The sequence below is a fragment of the Macrotis lagotis genome, chromosome 1 (genome assembly GCF_037893015.1).
Source record: "Macrotis lagotis isolate mMagLag1 chromosome 1, bilby.v1.9.chrom.fasta, whole genome shotgun sequence".
In the NCBI taxonomy this organism is placed as follows: Eukaryota; Metazoa; Chordata; class Mammalia; order Peramelemorphia; family Peramelidae; genus Macrotis; species Macrotis lagotis.
In genome coordinates this window covers 906,845,834-906,865,770 of record NC_133658.1, presented here as the reverse complement: position 1 = coordinate 906,865,770, position 19,937 = coordinate 906,845,834, and the positions used below count along the sequence as shown (strand labels likewise).

The window sequence follows — 19,937 nt, the reverse complement described above, 5'->3', positions numbered from 1 at the left end:
AAACCCAGCAATCAAACTACTGCAAAGAGTTTGACTCTGTTTGACTCTGTTTGACTCTGTTCAAGTTGCTCAAATGCCGGATATGTTGACCTAAAAGTCTATTTTTTGCAGATCTCACACAAGGCAAGTGCTCACAAGGCTGTCAGAAGAAGTCAAACAACAACACTCTCAAAGTCTCTTTGAATTACTTTGGAAGTGACTGCATGGCATGAGAGACATAGCATAAGACTATCCAGCATGGTCTCCCCCCATCAGAGAAGGTGCTGTACTCTTTAAACAAAGAAGAGAGGTAGTGCAAAAGATATGAGATATGTAAATTTAAAGAATCCACCCTATATCTTCTCATGGACTATTTGGGTCTGACTTGTGGTTGTGTATTACAAGCTTGAATTAGTCTCATCAGCCATGGTGGGACACACTGGAACTTGGATCTAATGAAGTGATATCATTTTGGTCCCCTTTGAGAACAAATGGCAACAACCAATCAATCAGCTCACAGAGTGTAATGAGAAACTCTATGAGTTTGGAGTCAGAAGATCTGTTATTTGCCATTTAATATCAGTTATGTCATTTGACCTATATGTGCCTCAGTTTACCTATATGCAAATTGAAGCCTTTTGATTTTCTGATCTCCAAGGTCCTGTGCTTTTCCTTTTCCAGCTCATTTTATAGATGCAACTCTATTCTGCATCAACCACTATTCCTTCTCTCAATCCCTGATGAGCCTCTCAGGAGTCATAGTGAAACACTGGAGAAAAACTCAGGTCACTATCCCCAAGTCTTATAAAGGAGGGGATGCTGAGTTGTCTGGACCCCAGAGTTGGAGAATAGGGATTCATATACATTGCCTCTGCTCACCATTCTCACTGCTCATTTAGGGGGTCTAAATAGGCCCTACTTTAGGTAACCAATAAGGATGGAACTAGAAAACACTAGGAGGTAATACTGAATCACCCAATTCCCCTTTGGGATAAAACTACTTCTCCAAGGTCAGTGGGGGGGGATATGTGCAGGGGAGGGGCAGGAAACCACAGCAACTGGCAGGGGAGGGGGGAAACAAAAGAAGAGGAAGCAAGAGAAAAGAAAGACCCTGCCTTGGGGGATCCATGTAATTCTGACTGATAGAAGAGTTTCAGCCCTGAAGGGAGTGATCTCAGTCCTCTAGGGAAAGAAAAGGAAACAGCACAGGCAAGCCTGGGCTGCATCTGCATGGAGGGAAAGCCATAATCTGGATCCCAGATTATTAGGGGCATCTCCAGGTTCTGCCCTTGGGCTGTATACAGAGAAGATACAGCTCAAGAGGGGAAGGCAGAGATTCCTGGGATGGAGAAGAAAGGTGGTCACACATAGTGGGCAGCACAGACTGATGAAGAGCCCCTTAAAAGCTCCCCATAGTGGGGGCAGCCTCTGGAAGGGGCTCCTGATCACAGGTGAGATGGCATTTTTTTTTCAGCCCAGGGGAGGAGAAAGAACTTGGGGGATTCTAGTCTAGACAAAATGAATCAGCATGAGGACAAGGAAGGAGACCAGTCCTAGGTGAATGTGAGGATTGCAGGGAGGGGTGAAATGCTCTGAATGAGAGAGTCTCTGCAGACTTAGCTAGGGGTGCCTTTGTTTAACCAGAGATAGGGCAATTCAGAGCCATCAGTCCACTCTCCAAGACTCAGAGCAATATCCAGCTCTGAAGCTGAGCAATCTCTAAAGAGGCTAAAGGAGACTTTACAGTCATAGGAGACCTGAGTGTGTGTCCCAGAATCAAGGTTTTCTATCTGTGTAACCATGAACAACTCACTTACCTCTGTTTAACTGAACACCACTTTCATCCCAGTGTTGTTTGAGAGCCCTTCAGCCTTAAAATGTGCCCGAGGTTTAGTGGGAAAGGGTCCTCCCTGGGTTTGGGCCAGAAGATGTGGACTCAAATACTGCCTCTGCTGTTTCCTATTTAATACTGGATATATCTGGCCTCAATTGCCTCATCTGTAATTTTAGGGGGTTTTATCTCTAAGAGTCTATTCTATAAGATTTCTATCCTCAACCACAATATTTTACTCATTCCTTTCTTCCTTCAATGTTTTGCCTCCCACACTGGCAGGTTCTTTCTGAATCAAGTCCAGGGAGAGAGCAAAAATATCTTACAGACCAAATTCTCAGTTCTCAGTTCCTCTGCAGAGATGGGGACTGACAGACTGATGCTCTCTATATATCTCAAGGAGCCCCCAGCAGACCCTAGGGCAAGCCCAGTGGCCTATAATAATACATTAGGTACAGCTCTGTAACCTGGGCCTCTCAGAAGGGCACAGGTACCCTCCTGACCTCTGCCTTCTTCCTCCCCTCTCAGCCTCCATCCTCACCTGCTGGATCCAGGTGACACCTGCTCAGAGAGATGCTGTCAGTGTTGTGCCAAACCCTCCCTATGGGACAGTGGGCAGCAGTGCCACCTTGGACATCTGGGGCTTCTCAGAGAATACATTCAGCTATACTTGGTACAGAAAGTCATTAGAGAACAACAACCAAATCATTTTCTACAATGTTTTCACTGGAGTGCAGGAACCAGCTAATATCCGTCAGAGGGTGCTCCCCAACGGCTCCCTACTTATCCCCAACCTTACCCTGGGTGACACTGATGACTACATTGTCCAGTTTCTAAATCCCAAAAGTACCAAGATAATAATAGCACGAGGACATTTATCAGTATATGGTAAGTACTGCCCTTCCCATGGATCAGAAGCCATTCCAAAATCATCCCTCAGTCTATGATGAGAGACCTCCCCTAAGTTTTACCCAGAGAGCAAAGCAACTGGCAGTATCGGGAGTTATTACTCTTAGGTAAAATCTGGAGGTCCAACCAAGGCAGGGTCAAGACAAGACCCACTCTGCCTACATTTGACTAGGAATCTTCTACAATCCTAGCTTTTTTCCCTAAGACCCATATCCAAGGGAGAGAATGGGCTCAGAGTTACTTAAACTAGCTCCAGGAAGTCTGTGGGGCAAAGATGTTGGAGTTGAGTGACATTTGACACTGATTCATTTTCTTTATATTGTCCAAGCCCCAAGCCTAGATAGAGACCTTTAGAGCAGCTGTAAGCCCTATAATCCTTGGTAGACAAAACTAGTTAGGAGGGGACAGTCAGTATTTGAGGAGTAGCTTCTTTCTTCTTCCAAGTTTTTCCAAGTCATATTGTCATACTAGGAGGGACCACTTAGAGCTCATAATGGCACCTGGATCCCTCCAGTTATGCCTGAGACAGATAACTTAGTCTTGGAGTTTACCTGTCCCAAATTAAGAGGTAAAGGAGACCATGAGGAAGAGGGAGCATTTTAGAAGGTGAGAACGGTCATTGGTACTCTTTTATAGGAATACAGGCCTTATGGAAACAGTAGGACATCCCCTCATGGCTTCCCTCCTCAGCACAGGAAGCAGGGTACTTTAGCAGTTGGTATCCAGGAAGGCAACTCAGCCCACTTGTCTCTTTGAGAAGTTAGGAAGAAAGAGGCACCAAGAGGACCCATAACAAGACCTAAGACAAGAAATTTAGGTGGGGCAGTGACTGTGTCAGTGTCCTTGCAGAGTCTTCTCAGACTTGAAGCTAGCAGCCAAGTGTACTGGGCTCTCCTCAGGCTTCCACCTTTTTCTGGGGGTAGGGTTAGTAAAGAAGAGAGTTCTAGACATGAGATCAGAAGGTCTATATTGCCTTAGCTGCAAAATGGGGCCATTACTCTCAGCATTCCCTGTTACATAGACATTTTCAAGTGTAATGGACATGGGAAGCATTGCAACTCCTTGGATGCTCCATCAGCCCTTCCTACTCAGTCTAGCTCTGTAAATGAATTTGGTGGCCAAGTGGCTTAGGTTACAGTGTGCTAGATTTTTTTTTAAAAAAAATGGATTTTAAGATACTTTGAGGAGGGAGCTATCAGCTGGGGCAGGGAATATGAAGAAAGGCTTCCTGAAGGAGGTGGAAAGTGAGCTGAATGGAGTAGGAAGAGATTTTCTGAAGGGATCATCTAGTACAGATGCCAAGTGGCAAAGAAAGAATAGCTAGATTCTAGTAAGTTCTCTGTCAGCTATGTCTTGACCTGAATAATTTCATGATGGAAGTCTAGAGTGTTAGAACATTGAAAGTCTAAAAAGGAGAGGCAAAATCCAATCAGGAGAAGGCTGTGCTGAATGGAGTCATCCAGAGTGGAGCCAGAGAGAAAACAACTGGGAAGCTTGCCCTGCCTCCCTGTCTCCCGACTTTCTGCAGTGAAACCCTGAGACCAGAGGACTCATCAGGTCATTGGTTTCTAGTTTAGCTTATGGACTTAGGTGCTATCTCCCACAAAGAGCACAATGTCTCTGGCCTTCTAGGGTTTCCTCCCTGCTGCTGCTGCTGCTGCTGCTGGCTCTGAATGATTCCTGACTTATGAGGGCTTTGCCCCTTGCTCTGCTCTCCCTCCTTCTTACTGATCATTTTTTCTGATCCCTTCCAATAACTTGGGCACTTTGCTGATTATGCTCACACTTCAGGATCAAAAGGGCAAGGAATTTTCTTAATGATTCCCAGGGGAATCTCAGGCCACCATGAACTGTGTCCCATCTTCTCTGAAATGGAGTTTCTGTTCAGAAGGTCAGAGCTGGTGCCTTGACCACTAAGAAGATCTAGAGTCTGAAAGGGCTCTGTAAACAATATAATTCAGCCCCTACTTTCTTCTCGGAATATATCTGAAAGGGCTCTGTAAACAATATAATTCAGACAATATAATTCAGCCCCTACTTTCCTCTTGGAACATATCTGTTATTGTTATAGTTGTGGTTGTGGTGGTGGTTGAAGTTTTCTTGTTTTTTAAGGGCAGCTGTATCGTGAAAGAACAGTGGATTCAAGTATTGGGAGTATTACCTCTGACAATGACTTCATCTGTAGCACTGGGCTGTTCACTTCATGTTTGAACCTTGAGCAAATTTCAAAGAGGGGAATGAGAGCCAATCTAGGAATTAGGAGGACTGAGTTCAAATTCATCTCTTACTTTGATCCCAGACAAGTCACAACACAGGGTCTCAAATTTTTCCTCTAACCCCGAGGGTATCAATCTAGACCAGGGATTTTTAAGTTTCTGGAGGTCTACAAACATGGTTGTGAAAAATTCCACATTTCATCTTAAAAACTCTTGATTTCATTTGTAATCCTTTTTGTTTTTAATTTTGTGAATTTAAAAGCTAGATTCTAAGAAAAGGTCCAGAGACTTCTTGAGATTGACTGCCCAAGGGATCCAGGAGAGAAAGAAGGTAGAGAACTAGTGGTCCAGATGATCTCCAAGGTCACTACCAATTCTTTTTTTTTTGGCAAGGCAATGGGGTTAAGTGACTTGCCCATGGTCATACAGCTAGGTCATTATTAAGTGTCTGAGACTGGATTTGAACTGTGGTCTTCCTGACTCCAGGCCAGTGCTCTATCCACTGCACCACCTAGCTACCCCCAGATCACTACCAACTCTAAGGCTTATTACCTAGTAACCCTCTGAACCAGGATCCAAGATTGAAGCTGACAGAGCACGGGACATGTCTTGGAGGTAGACAGTGATTAGGAACATTGTATTCCATGCTATGTGTCATATTTTGAAACAGAGCTTTCTATATTGTTACTAGAGAAAGGAAAATAGGGTGATTAGAGGACTAGAAAGTATATTATTTAGAGATTGCTTGAAAATATTGGCAAGGACATTTGGTAGGGGAACACTATCACTCCTTGAGTAATGAATTCCCTTCAGAGTGAATCTTTTGCCAATCTCCTTAGGGTATTCAGGCAGAGGATGAATGACTAATTTGTTCAGAAGAATGCAAAAGGGATTCCTACTCATTGATGAATTGGTCCTTTGGAGGTATCTATCAGTGTGAGATTCTAAAATTGTCTTTCAATTATATATCAAAAATGACAGTGGTGATCCATTTGTTGGTACCAGAATTTACCTCTGAAAAGATAGTCTACATAATTTAGGGGCAACAAGTTTAAGTCAGAGCAGAATGACCTGCAGCTTATTATTATGAAAAGTCTCTAAACCCAATCTGTGCCCAAATGCTCCTCAGAGGTCTTCCATTACAGACAGGATAATGGAATGAGATTTACACAATAGAGCAGGGGGAACACTGAATCACTACCCTCATTTAAGGGGAATGAGTTGTCCTAGTAGAAAGAAGGTTTTTTTCCCTTAGTAGAGATCTCCAAACAGAGCCTAGACTGACTTGGATTGGGCTAAATAATGCTCTCTTTTAAAGCTTGAAATGCTGTGTGAGTCATTGAATAGAAAAGGTAGGATACAAGGCTTGGCAACATGGTGTGAAAAATATTCAGAGACTGGACAGACTAAAAGGTAACTTGATCTTGGATTGCAATAATAGAAGCGTACTGTCTAGAGCATGTCTTTGGGAAATATTTGTTCCATGCTGGAACAAATCTTATGTTCAGTTATTATGTTAATATGGACGTGGAGAAAATCCCATTCATGAAGTTGACTGTCAATGACTCATTGAGTCAGGAAGATGACTCTAGTTTCTCATATGCAAGATTTGGCAGGAGAAATCCCATGAGACCCATGTGTCCATCATCAAAGGATAGGCCTTTGCCAAGTGAAAAGAAACCCATCACCCCAAACTTGGTCATAGGGAGATGGATTTTTTCAGTCTCAGAGGTTTATGATGCCCATTGCTACATGTAGACAACAGAGCATTATGAGGTTGGAGGAAACACCTCCTACAAATCACAGCTGATTGAGAAATTAGGGTGACCGCTCATAGGAATGTGCTGATTGACAGTCATGGCTGGAGGGATTGGTCACAGAAAGCAAAACCCTTGTAGGAAAGCAGGCGAGCCTTGCTTCATATGACCCCAGAGGGGGGAAGTTCCAAGGAGGGCAATGTCACACAATATATAGTAGACCATAAGCAGAGGTGTCCACCAGAAAATAATGGCCTAATGAGTAGCAAGATCATAGAGAAGCAGAAGCTCAATGACCATTGATCTGGAAAGTTGCAGGATCTAGACCTAGATCTCTGCCATCTCTGGTTCTTTGCTACTGAGACAGTGGCAGACTCTTGGCTTTCTGTAGGGGTCTCAACACAGTCAAGACTACTGAGTATTAGGAGAAGTTGTAAAATTTCTCCATGGCACATTGTATCTATTGATCTCTTTGCTTTGCCAGCTGGTCAAAGGAAGAACTGAAGTGAACAAAAGATAGGAGGAAAGGAATAAACATTTATTGAGTGCCAGGGACTACAATAAACTCTTTCCAAATATCATTTAGTGGACCCTATGGGAACAAAGCTTCTCCCATCCCAAGTATAGCACTGTTAATGTCCTAGGTCCCTCATTAGGTACCATCTCCATAGACCTTTCCCAGGGTATGGTTGTGGAAGGGAGCACTGCCCCCTCTATACATAAGAGAACCCAACTTTGAGAGTGGCTCTGATTTTGAAAGAAGGTTTGCAAAACCAATGAAATTCTGTGATAGCCTCCAGAGTATTCCTTGAAAGAACCTGAGGAAGGAGGAACCAAAATAAAAGCATCTCTTAACTCAGTGCTATCCTTCTGCCAAACCCTCCCAAATCTGTTGAGAGGCAATATCCTACAAAGAGAGAACTTGGTGTGTGCTGAAGGGAACCTCTTTAGTGTCAGGAATACTGAATTCCCCTCACTGTTCTATTATTTATTATCCAATGAACCTTGTGTGAATGGCTAGTTCTCAGGAGCCTCATCTAAAAAATAAGGGAATGCATGAGATGATCTTGAAGGGCCTTCCAGATGGAAACTCAGGATCTGCTGGTCTTTGCCAGCTCTGGGATGTAGGGTGCCTGATCTAGGAAAGGCCCATGTGAGAAACATCTTACAAAAAGGGAGAGAACTGAGGTGCTTAGGAGAAGTCACTCACTGTCTCAACAATCCCATCAACTCTCCTGGCCTCCATTTTCTTCTTTGTAATGTAGAATTTGAGGATCCTAGAAGGTATCACAAACTTGGAGATAAAGGAGACCTTGAAACCACCTAGTCTAGGTCCTTAATTTCTCTTAGGAAAAAAAACCAAGTCTACATCATTGATTAACAAGTGTTGTAGAAGCATTATGGAAAAGTGCTGGGCATTTTATGTTAAAGAATCCTCAAAAACAGTCAAGGCTATTTTTCTCTTCTCTGTCCACAACAGATAAGTTTCCAGGAAAAGGTAATTGCTCCTCAATCTGCATAAGATTCATCATTGGCACAATGATTGGAATCCTAGCTGGAGTGTCTTTCATTGGGGTCTTCATCTATATCCTGTACTTCAGAAAGACTGGAAGGTAAAATAATGCATGTTACCACTGTCTTCCCTCCTAGTCTGTCTCCTTAAATGGGGAGAAATGCCAGCAGTGGCTTCTGTGCCCTATACTCTTATTTATCTTTTTAATTAATTAATTTATTTTCATCCATTTGTGCATGCATATTTCCAGGTTAAAAATTTCCCTCCACCCTCTCTTCCCATCCCCCCTCCTCTCAGCAGGAACAGTCAACTTAGCATTTTACAAACATATTTTGTTAAACACATTTACAAATTAGCAATTTTTGGTATGTGGTATTAGGATTAAGGGAAAGGGATACATGAGAGATAAGTTTTATTAAGATTTATTAAAATTAAGATTTATTAAGATTCAGATTAAGATATCAGATTCAGAAAGGTTGAGGTTTTTTTCTGTGTGTTTTGTTTTGTTTTTCTTCCTCTGGTTGGGGATAGAATCATCCATAACTAGTCTAATACAGTTGTTCTAGCTCTCTGGACTGTTGAGAGGAGCTGCTCCCATCAAGGTTGTTCTTCTCATAATGTTGCTGATGTGTACATTGTTATCTTGGTTCTATTCCCTTTGCTCAGTATCTGATCCCCTAAGCCATTCCATGATTCTCTAGAATCTATTTATGGTTTCTTATAGAACTATAGTATTCCATAGCATTTATGTACCATAACTTGTTTAGTCATTCTCCAATTGATGGGCATCCTTTCAATTTCCAGTTCTTTGCCACTACAAGGAAAGCTGCTATGAATATTTGGGGACATTGTAGGACTTTTCCCATTTTTACAATTTCTTTTGGATATAGGCCTAGAATTGGAATTGCTGGGTCAAAGGGTATGAACAATTTTATTGCTCTTTGGGCATAGTTCCATATTGCTCTCCAGAATGGTTGGATTCATTCATGACTCCACCAGAAATGCATCAATGTCCCAATCCTCCCACAAACTCTCCATCACTGATCATCTTCCCTTTTTCTCATCTTGGCTAATTTAATGTGTGTGTGAGATGATATCTCATTGTTGTTTTAATTTGCATTTCTCTAATCAATGGTGATTTGGAGCATTTTTTCATATAATTATATATAGCTTTAATTTCTTCATTTCAAAACTGTCTGTTCATATCCTTTGACCAATTATCATCTGGGGATGTAATCTCTTTTAGATCTGATTTACCTCCCTTCCCTAAATGCAACTATTCTCAGTATTATTTCCCTTGGGTAGCCTCTTTATTTGGGTTTTCATCTGATCCCATCACTCACATTTAGTTGGCTATTGGAAATAGATGGTCACTTTTCTATTATGGTGGAAACTATACCTAATCATTTTTCCTAGATAACAAAAAAAAAAAAAACTGATGTCCAAGAAAGTACAAAGGCAAAGAGTGGAAAAGGCTGCAGAGAGAAAGGAGATGCATCACTACTAACAACCTAGTGAGAACTCAAGTGAAGGAAAAGCAACTGAGGCAGATCCAGAGGGCCTGAATAAGTTGAATAGGAGAATAATACTTCCTCTAGGTGAAGAAACTAACAGTGAAAAGATGGTATTTAGGAAAAAAGGCATAAAAGGTATTCAAAGGCAAGCCTTGACTGTATTTTAATGATCCCTTACAGCTGGGAGGGAATCTTTTATTTACTTGGGAAAGTCAGTTCCACATGTCTTTTCTTTCTTAAGGACCAGCAAACATCACCTTTCAGAGAAGAAGCATTCTGCACCCAAGCATGGTAAGTGAAAGTACCAACCAATGAAACCAGATTTTAAAGGTGGAGTTCAGAGCTATGATTCCAAACAGTCTCCTTTCTTTTTTGCAAGGAGAGCTTATGAATTTTCCTTCTAAAAAGGGTCAGTTCCTTTTGGTTTTCTTTAATAGGACTATCATGAAGTCCCAAACAATTCATTGTAAATAATATTGACGTTTATGCATTGTCAAAGCTCTAATATTTAAAGGACTAAGAGTTAAGTTGCTTTTTGTACATTTTGATTCTCAATCCTTTCTAATCCCTTTTCTACTACTGTGCTCACACTCTGACTATTCTAAACATCTCCAAGACCCTGGAGAAATATTCCCATGCCATAATTTCCTCATTTATAGGGAGAGGTTGGAATAGTTGGCAACCATAGTCCCTTTCACCTCCATATTTATACTTCTATGTCACCGCTCATATACAAACTGGCTTTTAAGCATAAGATTAGAATCGTTGTGAGATGTTTTGTTTTCACTGTGGGTTATAAGCTTCAAAAAACTAATCCCCAAATGGCCAATGGACTGAACAGGAGCCTCTCTATACTTAATGATAGATGCCCTCATGGAAGAGAGCACCCTTCACAAGTTGGAATTCCAGTGGCTCAGCTTTTGGAACCTCTGAGTTCCTCCTTGACTTGAATCACCAGTCAGGTGTTGTGATTAAAACAATGACATATTCTTTGATTTCATTGAGCTTATATTCTTTTTGTTGTTGTTGTTTTTGCAAGGCAATGGGGTGAAGTGGCTTGCCCAAGGCCACACAGCTAGGTCATGATTAAGTGTCTGAGGCCAGATTTGAACTCAGGTACTCCTGACTCCAGGGCCAGTACTCTATCCACTGTGCCACCTAGCTGCCCCACATTGAACTTATATTCTCATGGAGCTCTGTCAGTCTGTCAATACAGATTCAGAAATGGATGAAGATAAGGCCCAACTAAAATCAGATAGCAGGTTCTTTCTGCCAAAGATCTTGAAGTCTTAACAATTGTCTATGTGCACATCCAAAACTTCAGAATCCTAGAATAAGATACCCTGAAATTTTTTTCAATGGAAGTAGTATGTACTGTACATGTAATGTACATGTCTGGAAGGTCCTCGTTCCTTCTTTTCATCACTTGGCTATCTAACTTCCTTTAAGTGCAAGCTAATATTACAATTTACAAAAGAAGCTTTTCCTAATTGTTTTTACCTAATTACCCTTAATTTCTGTTGCATATTCTTACAATTTATTCCATGTATATCTTGTTTGTACCATTTGCAAGTTGTCTCATCCTTTAAACCTGCCACATAACAGGTATTAAATGAATTCTCATTAACTGATTGTCTATGGAGAAGATAGGAGGGAAGGAATTCTCCTGAGTACTCTTCAGCTGTTTGCTGAGTGAGTAGACACGTAGCATTCAGGTTAAGACTACAATAAGAAATTCTTCAGTTTGAATTTCTCTCTCCCTCCAGGTGAAGACAACACCCTGTATGAAAACACAAGCTCAGTTTTGCCTGCACAGGTAAGACCAGAGGGTCTCCGTTCATCACTTCTAGGACTTTGGGGTGTCTGTGAGGATGTGGGAAGAAGCTTCTTTGTGCAGATCTTAATGTTCTTCCTGGTCTGGAGCCTTTGTTTTTTTAATGTGCATGAAAGAGCACCCTAACGAGCTAGAGACTGTGTGAAGGAAGGTAAAAAAAGAAGACTGGCTATTTCCTAGGATTGTGAAGAAATCTGGTTGGAGACTAGTCTGAAGAAGAGAAAACTTTTGGAGGGGATGTGGTGGCAAATTAAGACCTCATAAGTATCTCTGGAGAAACATCATGATGAAGAGAGATTTGATTTACCATCCTTGTCCCACAGTGCACAAGAGGGAGCAAGGAATGGAATTTGTAGAGGTCAATTGAGGCTTAGTGTCAGAAAATCTTCCCATAAATGAGATGCCAACTGTTTTCCCCACCACTCCCACATCTTTCCTATCAAACATGACAATAGTCTAGTTCAAGACAAGATCAGTTTGTGCCTACACTAATACAACAGTTTCTTCATTGGGGTCTTGAGTCCCAATGTCTCTTCTCTCCTCCAAACAACTGGCAAGAATTTACCTAAGGCACAGATTTGACGAAATTCCTTGCTGAATGAAGAAGGTTCAGTGACTCCTTTCTGGAGGAAAAGAAGTGATAACCACTCCTTGTTTGTTTGTTTGAGCCCAGTGACTGATTTCATAGGTGTGGGGAATTCCCATTGTCATTATTGATAGGCAGCCCCTGAAAACTTGAGGGATTTGCCCAGGTTCTTCAAACTAGTTTGTGTCAGAGGCCAGACCAGAAATCTGTTCTTTCTGACTTCCAGATCAAATTTTTACCCAAATCTCCTATTTCTTGAATGGATCAAGTCAGAGTTAAGTTAAGACACTTTATTGTCCTCAAAGGTTTAATCCATTTACCCCCTCTATTGTTCCAAAAACACTGCTTTCTCACTTGCCCTCTTTTGCCTTCTGTTCAGACAAGGTTCCATGCCTGGAAGATATTGCCAATACACCTTCTTCTCATGGAATTTGGACTTTCTTAAATAGTTCAAATCAAATGTGAATTCTAACCAAAGACTGTTCTTCTCTTTCTCTTTATATTGAGTTTTTGATTGTCTCTTTACAAATGGTTTCTTCCCAATAGAATATAAGCTCTTGAATGCTAGACTGTTTCATTCTTCTCTGTTAGTTCCATGAATTAATCAGTGGAAAAATCATATAGTGATTGATTCCTTTTCAAATCATATTCAGTACTTACTATGAGACAAACACTCTGCTAAGTGAAGAATTTTCTAATAAAAATAAAAGTATTCCTTATCCACAGTGAAATTGTATTTACTTTGAGGGAGATTTCACATCAAGAAATGGTGAACGGCTAGGGGCATTTTGCTTTGGGAAATTACAGGGATGGTAAATAGAATCAGAAGTCAGGACACAGTTGACTTAATTATGGTTCTAGAACAAGAAAGTGTAGAAAAAGAAAGGTTAGGGTGGAGGTGTCCAATTTGAGAGTTCTGGGAATGAAGTCCTAGGGATCTTGTTCTGTGGATCAATAAGGGCTACTGGTGAGGAGTTTGAGAAGGAAGTGACTCATAGCTAGAGCACTGGAGTGCTAGGTGGGTACTGAGGCAACCACTATTCAAGATAGAGAGTATTTTTTTACAACAGGAGTTCCAGGTAGGAAAGTATAAGACCCTGAGTGTTGAAACCTGTGAGCTTTTGCCTGAATGCCTGCAAGATCCTGAGTGTCAAAACCTAAGAACTTTTGCCTGAATTCTGCTCCTAAGTCTCTGCCTGGTCAGTTCGCTGAGTTTCTATCTGATCAGCTTGCTGAGTTTCTATCTGATCAGCTCCTGGAGATTCTGCCTGGTCAGCTCCTGGAGATTTTGCCTGGTCAGCTCTCGGACCATGCAGCAGGGGAGCTTCTCCAAAGACCTGTATCCAATAAGAACATGCTGTACCATCTCAAGACAATCTGCAGGCAGATGCTTGAAACTCCCCTACCAAACCATATATAAGGTCTCTCCTCACTTTCCTCGGGATTCCAGGATCCTAGTCCTGTCCTAGGATGGAACCTTAGCTCAAGTTACTTTAATAATCCCTTGCTATTGCATCTCTATCTATGGGGACTTTTCTCAGACCCTAACAAAAGAAGAAGTCTTTCCAAGATTGATGACACAATGTCTGGCACAAAATAAGTACTAAATAAATTCGTGTTGAACAGATGCTGGTAGAATGGGCTCCCTGGCTCATGGAGTTCTCTTCCATGCAGGGAGTGTCCAAGAAAGACTGAATGACCACTTTTAAGAGGAGTTGTAGAGGACATTGATTTAGGGTCTGGTTCACAGAGATGTTCTCTTATAACTTAGGAGATCCATGATGATGAGATATCTAAATATCCCTACGATTATCACATATCAAAAAGTGCCTTCTAGACCAAATATTCTTTGACCTAAATTTCTTACCAACTCTTAGTTTTGGAGGCTTTGAATAACTATTGTTTCCTCCTCCACAGGGCCTGGGCTTATCCTCTATTTCTGAAGACCTACATGAGAACTTCTATCAGGTATGTGCACTAGAGTGTTCAGGCCTCACACTGGGACCAAGGGAGAGGTAAAAATGTTGGTTGAGAATGAACTTTTTGTTCATGGGACTAAGATGGAAGAAAGTGGAGTCAAGTTTTGAAAGTGAAAGAATCCTCCTAGTGCCTACCTCTATCCTTGGATGCCAATGACATCTCTTCTTTCTATCCACAGACATTGGACAACACCAGAATGAATATTTATGACATCATCAATCCCTGGGACAACCCTCAAGCCCAAGAAAGAGAGGAATGAGCATAGGGGTGTTGGGACAGCATTTATGTTTCCCTTCATTAAGGAGAGTTCAAAAGCAACCCTGAGGAGAGAATATTGAGACATCTGGATCAATGAGAAAAACCAACCAGAAGAGAGACTGGATTTGTGGAGAGGACAGACTTTTAAAGATCCAGGACCACTCAGAGAAAAGTGAAGAATGAATGAAGCCAGGACTGTGTGTGCTTGAATTAACAGAAGCCCAAACCCTTTGTGGAATGAGTTTAGATACAAAATCTGTTGCTCTTCAAGTACCTTCATATTTTCTAACTCTCCAAATGTTTCTGTCTTCTTTAACTGTTTTATCAATGTAAAAAGTCCTTATAGAAACTTCAATGTTTATTACTCCTGAACTCAGGTGTAGATGGTCTGTCAATCAGTGTCAATGATCTTTGCAAGGTTAGAAAATTCTCAAACTTTTTCCCTAATCAACTTTAAATGAAACCTCTTCACAGACCCTAAAGCTACAGAACCCACAAAAAGGAGAGGAACATCTCAAATAAAGATATAATGGAGAAACTTCTATAAAAATCTGTTTCATAGGGGTAAAAGAAGAGTATAGCCAAGAGTAGGTGGGAGAGTTGGAAAACCAGCAGGAGGCTCTTAGTCATAGTACTTCTCAGGTCCAGAATCAGCAAGTCAGTGGTTCAATGGGCCAGCAGTGAGGGTCCCAAACCCAGCTTGGAATACAAAGTCTGAATCCCTGGAACTCTGGTGCAATAGGTGGAACTGGGTTGGGCTACCGTAAGATAGGGAGCAAACTACTAGCAAGTTAAGCATAGCCAACACCATAGGCAAGCAGTAAGCCTGGAACCAATCCCCCAGCTGCCAGGACAAAAACCTTGGGATATATTGCCTGTGCCCCAGAAACAGAGCTCAATTATCAAAATGAACAAAAAGAATCAATAATCATAGACAGCTACTGTTCTGAGAAGGCCAATAAAAACATCTCAGAAGAAGAAAGCAATGACAACAAGCCTATATGTGAAGCCTTAAAGGGATTTTCAAATTAGTCTCACGTCCAAAAGACCTCTTGAAAGAGTTTAGAAAAAAAGGCTTAGACATAAAAGAAGAGAGGGTCTAAAAATAAAATTGATCAAATGGAAAAAAAATCAACTCTTGTAAAAGTAAAAATGGTCAACTAGTAAAGGAAAACAATTCATCAAAAATAAAATTAACCTCCTGGAAAAGGAGTCCAAGACTTATATTATGCTTCAGCTGAAGTAAAAAATAAAATCGGGTGTAGAAATCCTGATTTCAGATAAAGTCAAAGAAAAAAATGGATCTAATTAAAAGGGATAAGAAAGGAAATTATATCTTCCTAAAAGGATTCCATAGAAAATAAATATCAATATAAAATATTTATTCATCAAGTGGAAAAATCAAATGAATTAAAAGTAGAAATAGAGAGCAAAATCTACAGTCATATATGAAAAAAATGTTTAGAGATATGCAAATTAAAATATCTCTGAGGTTCTACCTCACACCTCTCAGCTTGGGTAAAAAAGACTAGAAAGAAAAATAATCAATCTCAGAGAGGATGTGGGAAAACAGGGACACCAATGATTCTTGGTGGAGTTGTGAACTTATTCTACCTTTCTGGAGAACAGTTTGGAGCTATATCCAAAGGGCAATTAAACTGTGCATACCCTTTGATCCAGTATAACACTACTGGTTCGGTATCCTATAAAGATTATGAAAAATCCCACATGTACAAAAAAATAATTCATGGCTGTCCTTTTTGTTTTGGCAAAGGATTGGAAATTGAGTGAATACCTATGAATTGGGGAAAGACTGAATTGCAGTATATGTTTGTAATGGAATACTATTGTTCTACAAGAAATCATGAAAGATGGGATTTCAGAAAAAGGCTAGAAAGACTTACATGTTTTGATGCATAACCACAAGAACATTATACACACTAACAATACAGGGTGATTTGACAGGCTTGTTCATTTCAGCAGTACAATAATCAAAGACAATTTTAATAGAATTGGGATGGAAAATACTATCTACATCCAGAGAAGGCACTATGGATTTTTAAATGAAGTCCAAAGTGTATTATCTTCAATTTTTAGAAGTTGTCATATATTATGTCATTTTTATCTCATTTTCTTTCTTCTGTTTGGATTTGATTCTTCTCTCACAACATAATCAGTATGTATCTATGTTTAGCATGCTTATAAATCTATATATCAGATTGTTCTCTGTCAGGAGGGAAGCAAGGGAGGGAGAAAAATATAAAACTCAAAATCTTGTAAAAATGATTGATAAAAACTACCATTGAATATAGTTTTCAAAAGAAATAAAATACTTTAAAAAAAAGGAATAGTAAAATTATACTAGTGGGGGGAAGATAGGTGGTGCAGTGGATAGAGAACTGGTCCTGGAGTCAGGAGGATCTGAGCTCAAATACAGACTCAGACACTTAATAATTACCTAGTTGTGTGACCTTGGGCAACTCACTTAACCCCATTGCTTTAAATAAATAAAAATTAAAAAGAAATTATACTAGTGGGAGACCCCCAACCTCCTCCTCTCAGGCCTAAATAAATCTAATCAAAATTTAAGCAATAAAGAAATTAAGGAGATGAATAGAATTTTAGAAAAGTTGGATATGAGACTTTAAGAAAAAAATTAAGTGAGTTTAGAAAGGAACATGCTCTTTTCCTTAGGAATACATGGCACCTACATAAAACTTTGCCATGCAAGAGGGCACAAATAATCTAATCATAAAGAACGTGTCAAAAAGCAAAACAGAAAATAAATTTCATCACTGAGAACAATGACATCGAGACAATATATAAAATGTATGGAATGTAGCCAGAACAGTTGTTAAGAGAAATTCTATGTATCTAAATGCTCACATGACAAAATAAAGAGGAGATCAATGAACTGGTCATGCAATTTAAAAAGTTTGAAAAAAAAAACAAATCAAAAATCCACAATTAAATACAAAATTAGAAATTCTCAAAAACAAAGGAGATATTAATAAAATTGAAAGTTAGAAAACTATTGAACTAATAAATTTAACTCTAGATTGGTTTTATGAAAAGAAGTTAGAAAACAATCTTTGTTAATCTGATTTTTAAAAATGAAGAGCAGGGGCAGCTAGGTGGCGCAGTGGATAGAGCAACGGCCCTAGAGTCAGGAGTACCTGAGTTCAAATGCAGCCTCAAGACACTTAATAATTTACCTAACTGTATGGCCTTGGGCAAGCCACTTAACCCCATTGCCTTGCAGAAACCTAAAAAAATAATAAAATTAAAAATGAAGAGCAACAACTTATCAGAATCAAAAATGAAATTAATCATACTTTCAAAGCAAAGGAATTCATTCATGCTCTTCTGATTCTGTAACAATTCACTGAACTCTACATTTGACCCAATTCCATTGATTCAATAAATAGGAAAAGAGATATTAGATGATCCACAAATATTTGTGATACCAGAAAAAAATAAGTGATTTCTGATAAACAGGAAAATGGTCTACATGCTCTTTTCATCCTAAGAGAATGAATGGCAAGAGGTCATTGGAAGATCTGATGAACTAATAATATACAATTTTATTACTATTCAATTACACAAACTTAGCAGAAAATAAAATTCTTTTTCTGGATGCGGTGGACATATGACCTGGACTTGGAGGGTAAGAGCACATCTTAAACTAAAATTTAGAAGTATCCTTTTACCCTAAAGTGTAAATAGCAGTACTGAATGACTCCAGTGGGAAATGGAATGTGGTTTTCATTTGATGCCTTAGAGATATGAGGAATTTATTTAAAATACTATCATGACCTTCTCTCTCTGAAATTGGTTATCAAAGAAAATATTATGATATTGAATATTTCTAGTTTTTGTTAATGTGAGGAAATTGAAGCAATAATTAAAGTAATTTCGCTCAACTTGTATCTGATAAATATGGTCATTTAAGTGAAAGGGAAGAATATTTACAAAAATATAAATTGCACAGATTAACAGAAAAGGAAATAAACTACTTAATCCCATTTTAGAAAAGATTATTAAACAAAAATCAATTACTTCCCTTAAAATATTTCTTGGGCCAGATGGATTTACAGGAGAATTGTACCAAATATTTAGAGAACAATTATCATTTTTTAAATATTAGCTCTGCCTGAACATTAGCAATTTATTTTTTTTCCAGTTGTTCAGATCTGAATTTGTTTATATGAAATATTTTGTAATTATGTTCATTTAGTTCCTTTGTTTGTCTTTAGTCCATTGGTTAGTCCTAATGGTTGTCCTTCATTTTTTGAAGAAAAGGGAGGTGGTGCTATGGTTTTGAGTGAGGGGTTTCTGTGCTAAATCACCAGCTCACTTTCTCCTCCAGAGCCATCTAGGTCCAATGGTCAGATATGAATCAGTATGACTGGAGATGGCCTTGAATGTGAGGTAATCAAGGTTAAATGACCTGCCCAAGGTCACACAGTAACTGTCAAGTGTCTGAGGTCAAATTTTAACTTGGGTCCTCCAAATGGAATTTCCATTTCAATTTCTTATTTTTGGGTTTTGTTGATCATAAAGATAGCCTGAGAATTTATGTGAGTTCATTTTATTTCCTGCAACTTTGCTAAAATTCTTAATTGCCTGAAATAGTTTTTTAGTTGATTTTCTAGGAATATCTATGTATACCATCATATTATCTTCAAAGAATGTGTTTGTTTTCTCATTGCCTGTTCTAATTCCTTCAATTTCTTTTTCTACTCTTACACTACAGCTAGTATTTCTAGTATAATATCGAATAATAATGGTGATGATGGACATCCTTGTTTTATCCATGATCAAATTGCTAATGCTTCTAGCTTATCAATTACCAATTCTTTCCCACCACAAAAAGAGCTGCTATAAATACTTTTATAAATGTGAACTTCTTACCCTTTCTTATGACTATAAATAGTTTTAATTTCTTCATCTGAAAGCTCCCTATTGTTATTCTTTGATCAGTTATCAATTGGGGAATGAACTGTAATCTTATCAATTTAATTCAATTCTCTATATATTTTAGAATGAGGCCTATATCAAAAATACTTGATGAAAAAATTGTTTTCCCAGCTTTCTTTCTAATCTACTTATGACCATCCTCTTCATAAGAACCACTGAGTCCCCCAGAAGACCTTGATGCAAACTTATAAGCTTTTGCCCAAATCTTGAATGACACAGTGAGTTGAGTCAGACAGAAGAGTAAGGAGATCTGGCTGATCTCTCTCCTTCTTCCTCTCCAAGTCTCCACTCTCAAGTTACTGGATCCAGTTGATAGCTGTTCAAGATATTCCCATTAATTTTGTGCCAAGGCCATTATTTATTTGGGATAGTGGGTAGCAAAATCACCTTGATCATCCTGTGGTTCTCACAGGAGGATATTGAAATTGTTAATAATCAGAAATTTTGAAATTAATGTGATTTTGACTTTCCACCTCACACCTATTTTATAGGGGAAAAATGACAAATGTTGGAGGGACTACAGAAAGACAAATATATACCAATGATGGAGGTATGAACCAGACTAGAAATCATAGAAAAC

At 39.3% G+C, this 19,937-nt stretch overlaps 1 long non-coding RNA gene across 1 annotated transcript; it reads left to right on the top strand.

Moving 5' to 3' along the window:
- The first annotated feature begins 8,195 nt into the window (after positions 1 to 8,195).
- LOC141509648 (uncharacterized) lies at positions 8,196 to 14,107 on the top strand. The gene is made up of 4 exons (XR_012474682.1): positions 8,196 to 8,305; positions 9,961 to 10,010; positions 11,486 to 11,535; positions 14,057 to 14,107. It is a non-coding gene; the product is annotated as an uncharacterized LOC141509648 (long non-coding RNA).
- The last annotated feature ends 5,830 nt before the right edge of the window (positions 14,108 to 19,937 follow it).